The sequence below is a fragment of the Schistocerca serialis genome, unplaced genomic scaffold, assembly GCF_023864345.2.
Source record: "Schistocerca serialis cubense isolate TAMUIC-IGC-003099 unplaced genomic scaffold, iqSchSeri2.2 HiC_scaffold_205, whole genome shotgun sequence".
NCBI classification, from domain to species: domain Eukaryota; kingdom Metazoa; phylum Arthropoda; class Insecta; order Orthoptera; family Acrididae; genus Schistocerca; species Schistocerca serialis.
The window spans coordinates 10,001-17,500 of record NW_026047768.1 but is presented as its reverse complement, the minus strand read 5'-3'; the positions used below and the strand labels follow the sequence as shown (position 1 = coordinate 17,500).

General features: G+C 49.5%; 1 non-coding gene across 1 annotated transcript in view; it reads right to left on the bottom strand.

Moving 5' to 3' along the window:
• The window catches only part of LOC126443902 (small subunit ribosomal RNA), a 1,909-nt gene extending 1,030 nt beyond the window's left edge, over positions 1-879 (bottom strand). The window contains exon 1 of the ribosomal RNA XR_007582268.1: positions 1-879. This exon is cut by the window's left edge and continues 1,030 nt beyond it. This is a non-coding gene — a ribosomal RNA (small subunit ribosomal RNA).
• Between the last annotated feature and the right edge of the window lie 6,621 nt (positions 880-7,500).

Genomic DNA, 7,500 nt, shown 5'->3' with positions numbered 1-7,500 from the left:
GGGCTTGCCTGCTTTAAGCACTCTAATTTGTTCAAAGTAAACGTGCCGGCCCACCGAGACACTCAATAAAGAGCACCCTGGTAGGATTTCAACGGGGTCCGCCTCGGGACGCACGAGCACGCACGAGGCGGTCGCACGCCTTCGGCTCGCCCCACCGGCAGGACGTCCCACGATACATGCCAGTTAAACACCGACGGGCGGTGAACCAACAGCGTGGGACACAAATCCAACTACGAGCTTTTTAACCGCAACAACTTTAATATACGCTATTGGAGCTGGAATTACCGCGGCTGCTGGCACCAGACTTGCCCTCCAATAGATACTCGTTAAAGGATTTAAAGTGTACTCATTCCGATTACGGGGCCTCGGATGAGTCCCGTATCGTTATTTTTCGTCACTACCTCCCCGTGCCGGGAGTGGGTAATTTGCGCGCCTGCTGCCTTCCTTGGATGTGGTAGCCGTTTCTCAGGCTCCCTCTCCGGAATCGAACCCTGATTCCCCGTTACCCGTTACAACCATGGTAGGCGCAGAACCTACCATCGACAGTTGATAAGGCAGACATTTGAAAGATGCGTCGCCGGTACGAGGACCGTGCGATCAGCCCAAAGTTATTCAGAGTCACCAAGGCAAACGGACCGGACGAGCCGACCGATTGGTTTTGATCTAATAAAAGCGTCCCTTCCATCTCTGGTCGGGACTCTGTTTGCATGTATTAGCTCTAGAATTACCACAGTTATCCAAGTAACGTGGGTACGATCTAAGGAACCATAACTGATTTAATGAGCCATTCGCGGTTTCACCTTAATGCGGCTTGTACTGAGACATGCATGGCTTAATCTTTGAGACAAGCATATGACTACTGGCAGGATCAACCAGGGAGCTGCGTCAACTAGAGCTGAGCAGCCGGCCGCCCGGGAGTGTGTCCCGGGGGCCCGCGCGAACACGCAAGCGTCCGCTCAATTATTCTGCAAACAGGAGGAGGCTGAGCTCCCCTGCACAACACACCTCGAAACCCTCTCAGGTCCCGGCGGCGCGCAGCGCCGTCCTAAGTACTTGGTCGGGTTCGAGAGAGGCGCAATCGCCCGGAGTTAGGCGAGTAGACGCTTTAGGTGCGACCACCCGTGCTCCCAACTGAGCTTGCCGCTGCCGACAGAGGCCCGGGAGCGTGCTGTCGTGGCATTGCCGGCGGGAGACAACACGCGCCACCTACGGTGACCGGCAGCTCCAACGCCAGCGCCACAGAAGGACAAAAGCCCCACTTGGGTGCCGAAGCGAACTCTCCCAGCACAGCGCACGCGCCAACACGTCCGCACAGCTGCGATACAAACCACCTGCGAGAACCGCTGGGGCGACCGAGCAGCAGACGGCGTCGCGGCGCCGAGCGCCGGGCGGCGGCGCATCCTCAGCGCACACAGTCCTCAATCGGACCAGCACACTGCAGATGGCCACCGCGCTTCGCACCGGGCCCGCGAGGACCTACTTTGGCCGCAAGGCGCCGCGAGCAGGGGGCGCCGGCGCGCAGCTGCGCCGCCTGCCGCGTCCGTCGGCCGGCGCGCCTGCCACTGGCCGCCCCCACCAGCCGGCTGTAGCGCGTGCGCCCACGCACCGCGCTGCCAGCACGCCGGGCGGCCCCCCCTCACCGGCCGGGGACGGTCCCACCCAGCCACCGCCGCGTATCGCCTCACACCCAGATCCCCTTTCGCGTTCGTGGGCATGGTGGGTCCCCTTTCACGTTCGTGGGCATGGTGGGTATCCCTGAAACAACCGGTTAATAGCTCGACCGATCGTCGCCAACACTGATTCACCTCTAGCGAGAACAACCGCACCACAACGGGTTACCTGTTGTTCATTTGCGTAACGTCACCAGCAAACGTAGACGTCCATCGCCATTTGCAACGAGTATTGCATGCCTGTGTCAGGTGTCACAACACACTACGTCTGCCCACATAGACGCAACAACATGTGCACGCCTCGAGAACACGTGGAAGGTAGCCCCCGTACGTATGCGGTGTCCATTGCGCGAACGACTGTCAGCCGGCCTCTGCAGGATGTCGCAGATGTGGAACGCGGTGCAACATGCTATCACGGTGTGTGAGAAGAGACGACTACGTCCGAATACACGCTCCACTACATCAACAGACTGCTCATGCTGATCGCCATCCAGGGCGTCCGTTCCTCCCACACGTCTGAATGGCGTACCACACTGCAATCCAGCTCTTATAGGGAGACGACACGTAGCTGCGTGCACAATATTTGGACTGTATGGTCTGCCGTTGCTAGGCGCAGTCGTCGTACGGTCACACATGTGCCACGATGTATCATTCAGTACATACGGACCAATGTGCAGTACAGTTTGTGGGTTTTGCGTACATCGGCGGACAGGTGACAGGCCGTACCACAACGTAGGCTGAGTACGTCGGCATGCGAAGGGCATTGAACATGCAAACTTCTCAACGACCAGCTTGCGAAGGCAGGGGGGAAGGGGGGGGGGCATGTACGTCCTGCTGCTATCCACATTACAGTGTATAGCAGGAGCATGTGGAAAGTCAGCAACACCTGCAAGGTGTTTAACATGACGCGATACACAGGGGACCGGGCAGTGCGAATAGCGAACTATATTGCGAGGGTTGCGGTTAGGCAACACTACACTAATTTAACGAGTTGCATAACAATTACAGAGCAGGTTCAGCGACAACGTGCGTCAGGTTAAGGCGCAATATAGGTTAGGTTGAGGCACAATATAGGTTAGGTTAAGGCACAACATGGGTTACGTTAAGGCACAAATTGGGTTACGTTAAGGCACAACATGGGTTACGTTAAGGCACAACATAGGTTACGTTAAGGCACAAATTAGGTTACGTTAAGGCACAAATTAGGTTACGTTAAGGCACAAATTAGGTTACGTTAAGGCACAAATTAGGTTACGTTAAGGCACAAATTAGGTTACGTTAAGGCACAAATTAGGTTACGTTAAGGCACAAATTAGGTTACGTTAAGGCACAAATTAGGTTACGTTAAGGCACAAATTAGGTTACGTTAAGGCACAAATTAGGTTACGTTAAGGCACAAATTAGGTTACGTTAAGGCACAAATTAGGTTACGTTAAGGCACAAATTAGGTTACGTTAAGGCACAAATTAGGTTACGTTAAGGCACAAATTAGGTTACGTTAAGGCACAAATTAGGTTACGTTAAGGCACAAATTAGGTTACGTTAAGGCACAAATTAGGTTACGTTAAGGCACAAATTAGGTTACGTTAAGGCACAAATTAGGTTACGTTAAGGCACAAATTAGGTTACGTTAAGGCACAAATTAGGTTACGTTAAGGCACAAATTAGGTTACGTTAAGGCACAAATTAGGTTACGTTAAGGCACAAATTAGGTTACGTTAAGGCACAAATTAGGTTACGTTAAGGCACAAATTAGGTTACGTTAAGGTACAATATGGGTTAGGTTAAGGTACAATATGGGTTAGGTTAAGGTACAATATGGGTTAGGTTAAGGTACAATATGGGTTAGGTTAAGGCACAACATAGGTTAGGTTAAGGCACAACATAGGTTAGGTTAAGGCACAACATAGGTTAGGTTAAGGCACAACATAGGTTAGGTTAAGGCACAACATAGGTTAGGTTAAGGCACAACATAGGTTAGGTTAAGGCACAACATAGGTTAGGTTAAGGCACAACATAGGTTAGGTTAAGGCACAACATAGGTTAGGTTAAGGCACAACGTAGGTTAGGTTAAGGCACAACGTAGGTTAGGTTAAGGCACAACGTAGGTTAGGTTAAGGCACAACGTAGGTTAGGTTAAGGCACAACGTAGGTTAGGTTAAGGCACAACGTAGGTTAGGTTAAGGCACAACGTAGGTTAGGTTAAGGCACAACGTAGGTTAGGTTAAGGCACAACGTAGGTTAGGTTAAGGCACAACGTAGGTTAGGTTAAGGCACAACGTAGGTTAGGTTAAGGCACAACGTAGGTTAGGTTAAGGCACAACGTAGGTTAGGTTAAGGCACAACGTAGGTTAGGTTAAGGCACAACGTAGGTTAGGTTAAGGCACAACGTAGGTTAGGTTAAGGCACAACGTAGGTTAGGTTAAGGCACAACGTAGGTTAGGTTAAGGCACAACGTAGGTTAGGTTAAGGCACAACGTAGGTTAGGTTAAGGCACAACGTAGGTTAGGTTAAGGCACAACGTAGGTTAGGTTAAGGCACAACGTAGGTTAGGTTAAGGCACAACGTAGGTTAGGTTAAGGCACAACGTAGGTTAGGTTTAGGCACAACGTAGGTTAGGTTAAGGCACAACGTAGGTTAGGTTAAGGCACAACGTAGGTTAGGTAAGGCACAACGTAGGTTAGGTTAAGGCACAACGTAGGTTAGGTTAAGGCACAACGTAGGTTAGGTTAAGGCACAACGTAGGTTAGGTTAAGGCACAACGTAGGTTAGGTTAAGGCACAACGTAGGTTAGGTTAAGGCACAACGTAGGTTAGGTTAAGGCACAACGTAGGTTAGGTTAAGGCACACGTAGTTAGGTTAAGGCACAACGTAGGTTAGGTTAAGGCACAACGTAGGTTAGGTTAAGGCACAACGTAGGTTAGGTTAAGGCACAACGTAGGTTAGGTTAAGCACAACGTAGGTTAGGTTAAGGCACAACGTAGGTTAGGTTAAGGCACAACGTAGGTTAGGTTAAGGCACAACGTAGGTTAGGTTAAGCACAACGTAGGTTAGGTTAAGGCACAACGTAGGTTAGGTTAAGGCACAACGTAGGTTAGGTTACAGGCACAACGTAGGTTAGGTTAAGGCACAACGTAGGTTAGGTTAAGGCACAACGTAGGTTAGGTTAAGGCACAACGTAGGTTAGGTTAAGGCACAACGTAGGTTAGGTTAAGGCACAACGTTAGGTTAGGTTAAGGCACAACGTAGGTTAGGTTAAGGCACAACATAGGTTAGGTTAAGGCACAACATAGGTTAGGTTAAGGCACAACATAGGTTAGGTTAAGGCACAACATAGGTTAGGTTAAGGCACAACATAGGTTAGGTTAAGGCACAACATAGGTTAGGTTAAGGCACAACATAGGTTAGGTTAAGGCACAACGTAGGTTAGGTTAAGGCACAACGTAGGTTAGGTTAAGGCACAACGTAGGTTAGGTTAAGGCACAACGTAGGTTAGGTTAAGGCACAACGTAGGTTAGGTTAAGCACAACGTAGGTTAGGTTAAGGCACAACGTAGGTTAGGTTAAGGCACAACGTAGGTTAGGTTAAGGCACAACGTAGGTTAGGTTAAGGCACAACGTAGGTTAGGTTAAGGCACAACGTAGGTTAGGTTAAGGCACAACGTAGGTTAGGTTAAGGCACAACGTAGGTTAGGTTAAGGCACAACGTAGGTTAGGTTAAGGCACAACGTAGGTTAGGTTAAGGCACAACGTAGGTTAGGTTAAGGCACAACGTAGGTTAGGTTAAGCACAACGTAGGTTAGGTTAAGGCACAACGTAGGTTAGGTTAAGGCACAACGTAGGTTAGGTTAAGGCACAACAGTAACCGTAGGTTAGGGTTAAGGCACAACGTAGGTTAGGTTAAGGCACAACGTAGGTTAGGTTAAGGCACAACGTAGGTTAGGTTAAGGCACAACGTAGGTTAGGTTAAGGCACAACGTAGGTTAGGTTAAGGCACAACGTAGGTTAGGTTAAGGCACAACGTAGGTTAGGTTAAGGCACAACGTAGGTTAGGTTAAGGCACAACGTAGGTTAGGTTAAGGCACAACGTAGGTTAGGTTAAGGCACAACGTAGGTTAGGTTAAGGCACAACATAGGTTAGGTTAAGGCACAACATAGGTTAGGTTAAGGCACAAACATAGGTTAGGTTAAGGCACAACATAGGTTAGGTTAAGCACAACATAGGTTAGGTTAAGGCACAACATAGGTTAGGTTAAGGCACAACATAGGTTAGGTTAAGGCACAACATAGGTTAGGTTAAGCCACAACATAGTTAGGTTAAGGCCAACATAGGTTAGGTTAAGGCACAACATAGGTTAGGTTAAGGCACAACGTAGGTTAGGTTAAGGCACAACGTAGGTTAGGTTAAGGCACAACGTAGGTTAGGTTAAGGCACAACGTAGGTTAGGTTAAGGTACAACGTAGGTTAGGTTAAGGTACAACGTAGGTTAGGTAAGGTACAACGTAGGTTAGGTTAAGGTACAACGTAGGTTAGGTTAAGGTACAACGTAGGTTAGGTTAAGGTACAACGTAGGTTAGGTTAAGGTACAACGTAGGTTAGGTTAAGGGTACAACGTAGGTTAGGTTAGGTACAACGTAGGTTAGGTGAAGGCGCAATGTAGGTTAGGTTAAGGTACGATATACCTTAGGTTAAGGTACAATATCGCTTAGGTTAAGGTACAATATAGCTTAGGTTAAGGTACACGTTGTAGGGAAAGGTGTATTTTGGGGGGGGAGGGGGCGGCAGGTTCGTTGATAGTGATTATCGTAAGTGCATGCCTGCGGGATCATCCGATTTGTCACGTCAGGATGCACTTGTGGCTCATGACAGGCGGCGCTCCGATTCCAAGGTTGTGGCAGATCTGTGTCTTTCATTCCTGCCATTGTTTGTGTACTGTGACAGGAGGCAGTATTGTGATGTTGGGTGCACCCCTGTGTAGGACATGTGTGGGTGTTACGTGGCTTAGCTGAGCAATGGCGGATGTCGGAAGGGTGGGATATTCTGTTTTCTGGGTGGACCTCCCGGGTCTGGTTATGATAGTGTGGATTGTGTAATGTGGCGGAGAGGATGCACCGGATGTTCTTCCATGCTGGTGGTTAGATATTGTGTGTGTGCCTGTTAGAGGCAGAGAGTAGTGTGTGATAGTGTCTGGCTGACGTGTGGTTCTCATTGTGTGCAGAGTCTTTCAGCATGTATAGGGACGGTTGTATATATTATCTGTATTCTGATGGCTCTGCATCTATTACTAATCAGTGCGTGTATACGGTTACTCTGGTTCCAGTCGAAACTGTTCTATCTCTGTACATTAGTGACACTGCGGCTCCACTATGTTGCCGCCCCTGTCGGCCGTTTCCCCCAGTGTGTGGCTAATGATTATCAGCAATCAGTCTATTAGTCAATACCGGTAGTGTGACGACGTGAAATGTCCGGGATGGGGGAAGCTACACGCTTCCCGTGGGTCAGGGCCTAGAAAGACTCTTCCCACGCAGGAGGCTCGGACTGTCATTACTCTTCGAGAAATATATTTGCCCAGCGTTTTTTGCGACTGCGAGTGCGACGCGTACGAGTACCGACATGGATGGGGCGCTTCTAGCTGATCGCTCAGCATCGGAGAAATATATTTGCCCAACGTTTTTTGCGACTGCGAGTGCAACGCCCAAGGGTACCGACGTGGATGGGGCGCTTCCTAGCTGATCGCTCGGCATGGGAATCCGTACAGTGAGCAATGCGATCGCGTCTGTAGCTTGTACGTGGTACAGCTCGCAGCTCATGTATAGGGACAGCGGGAATG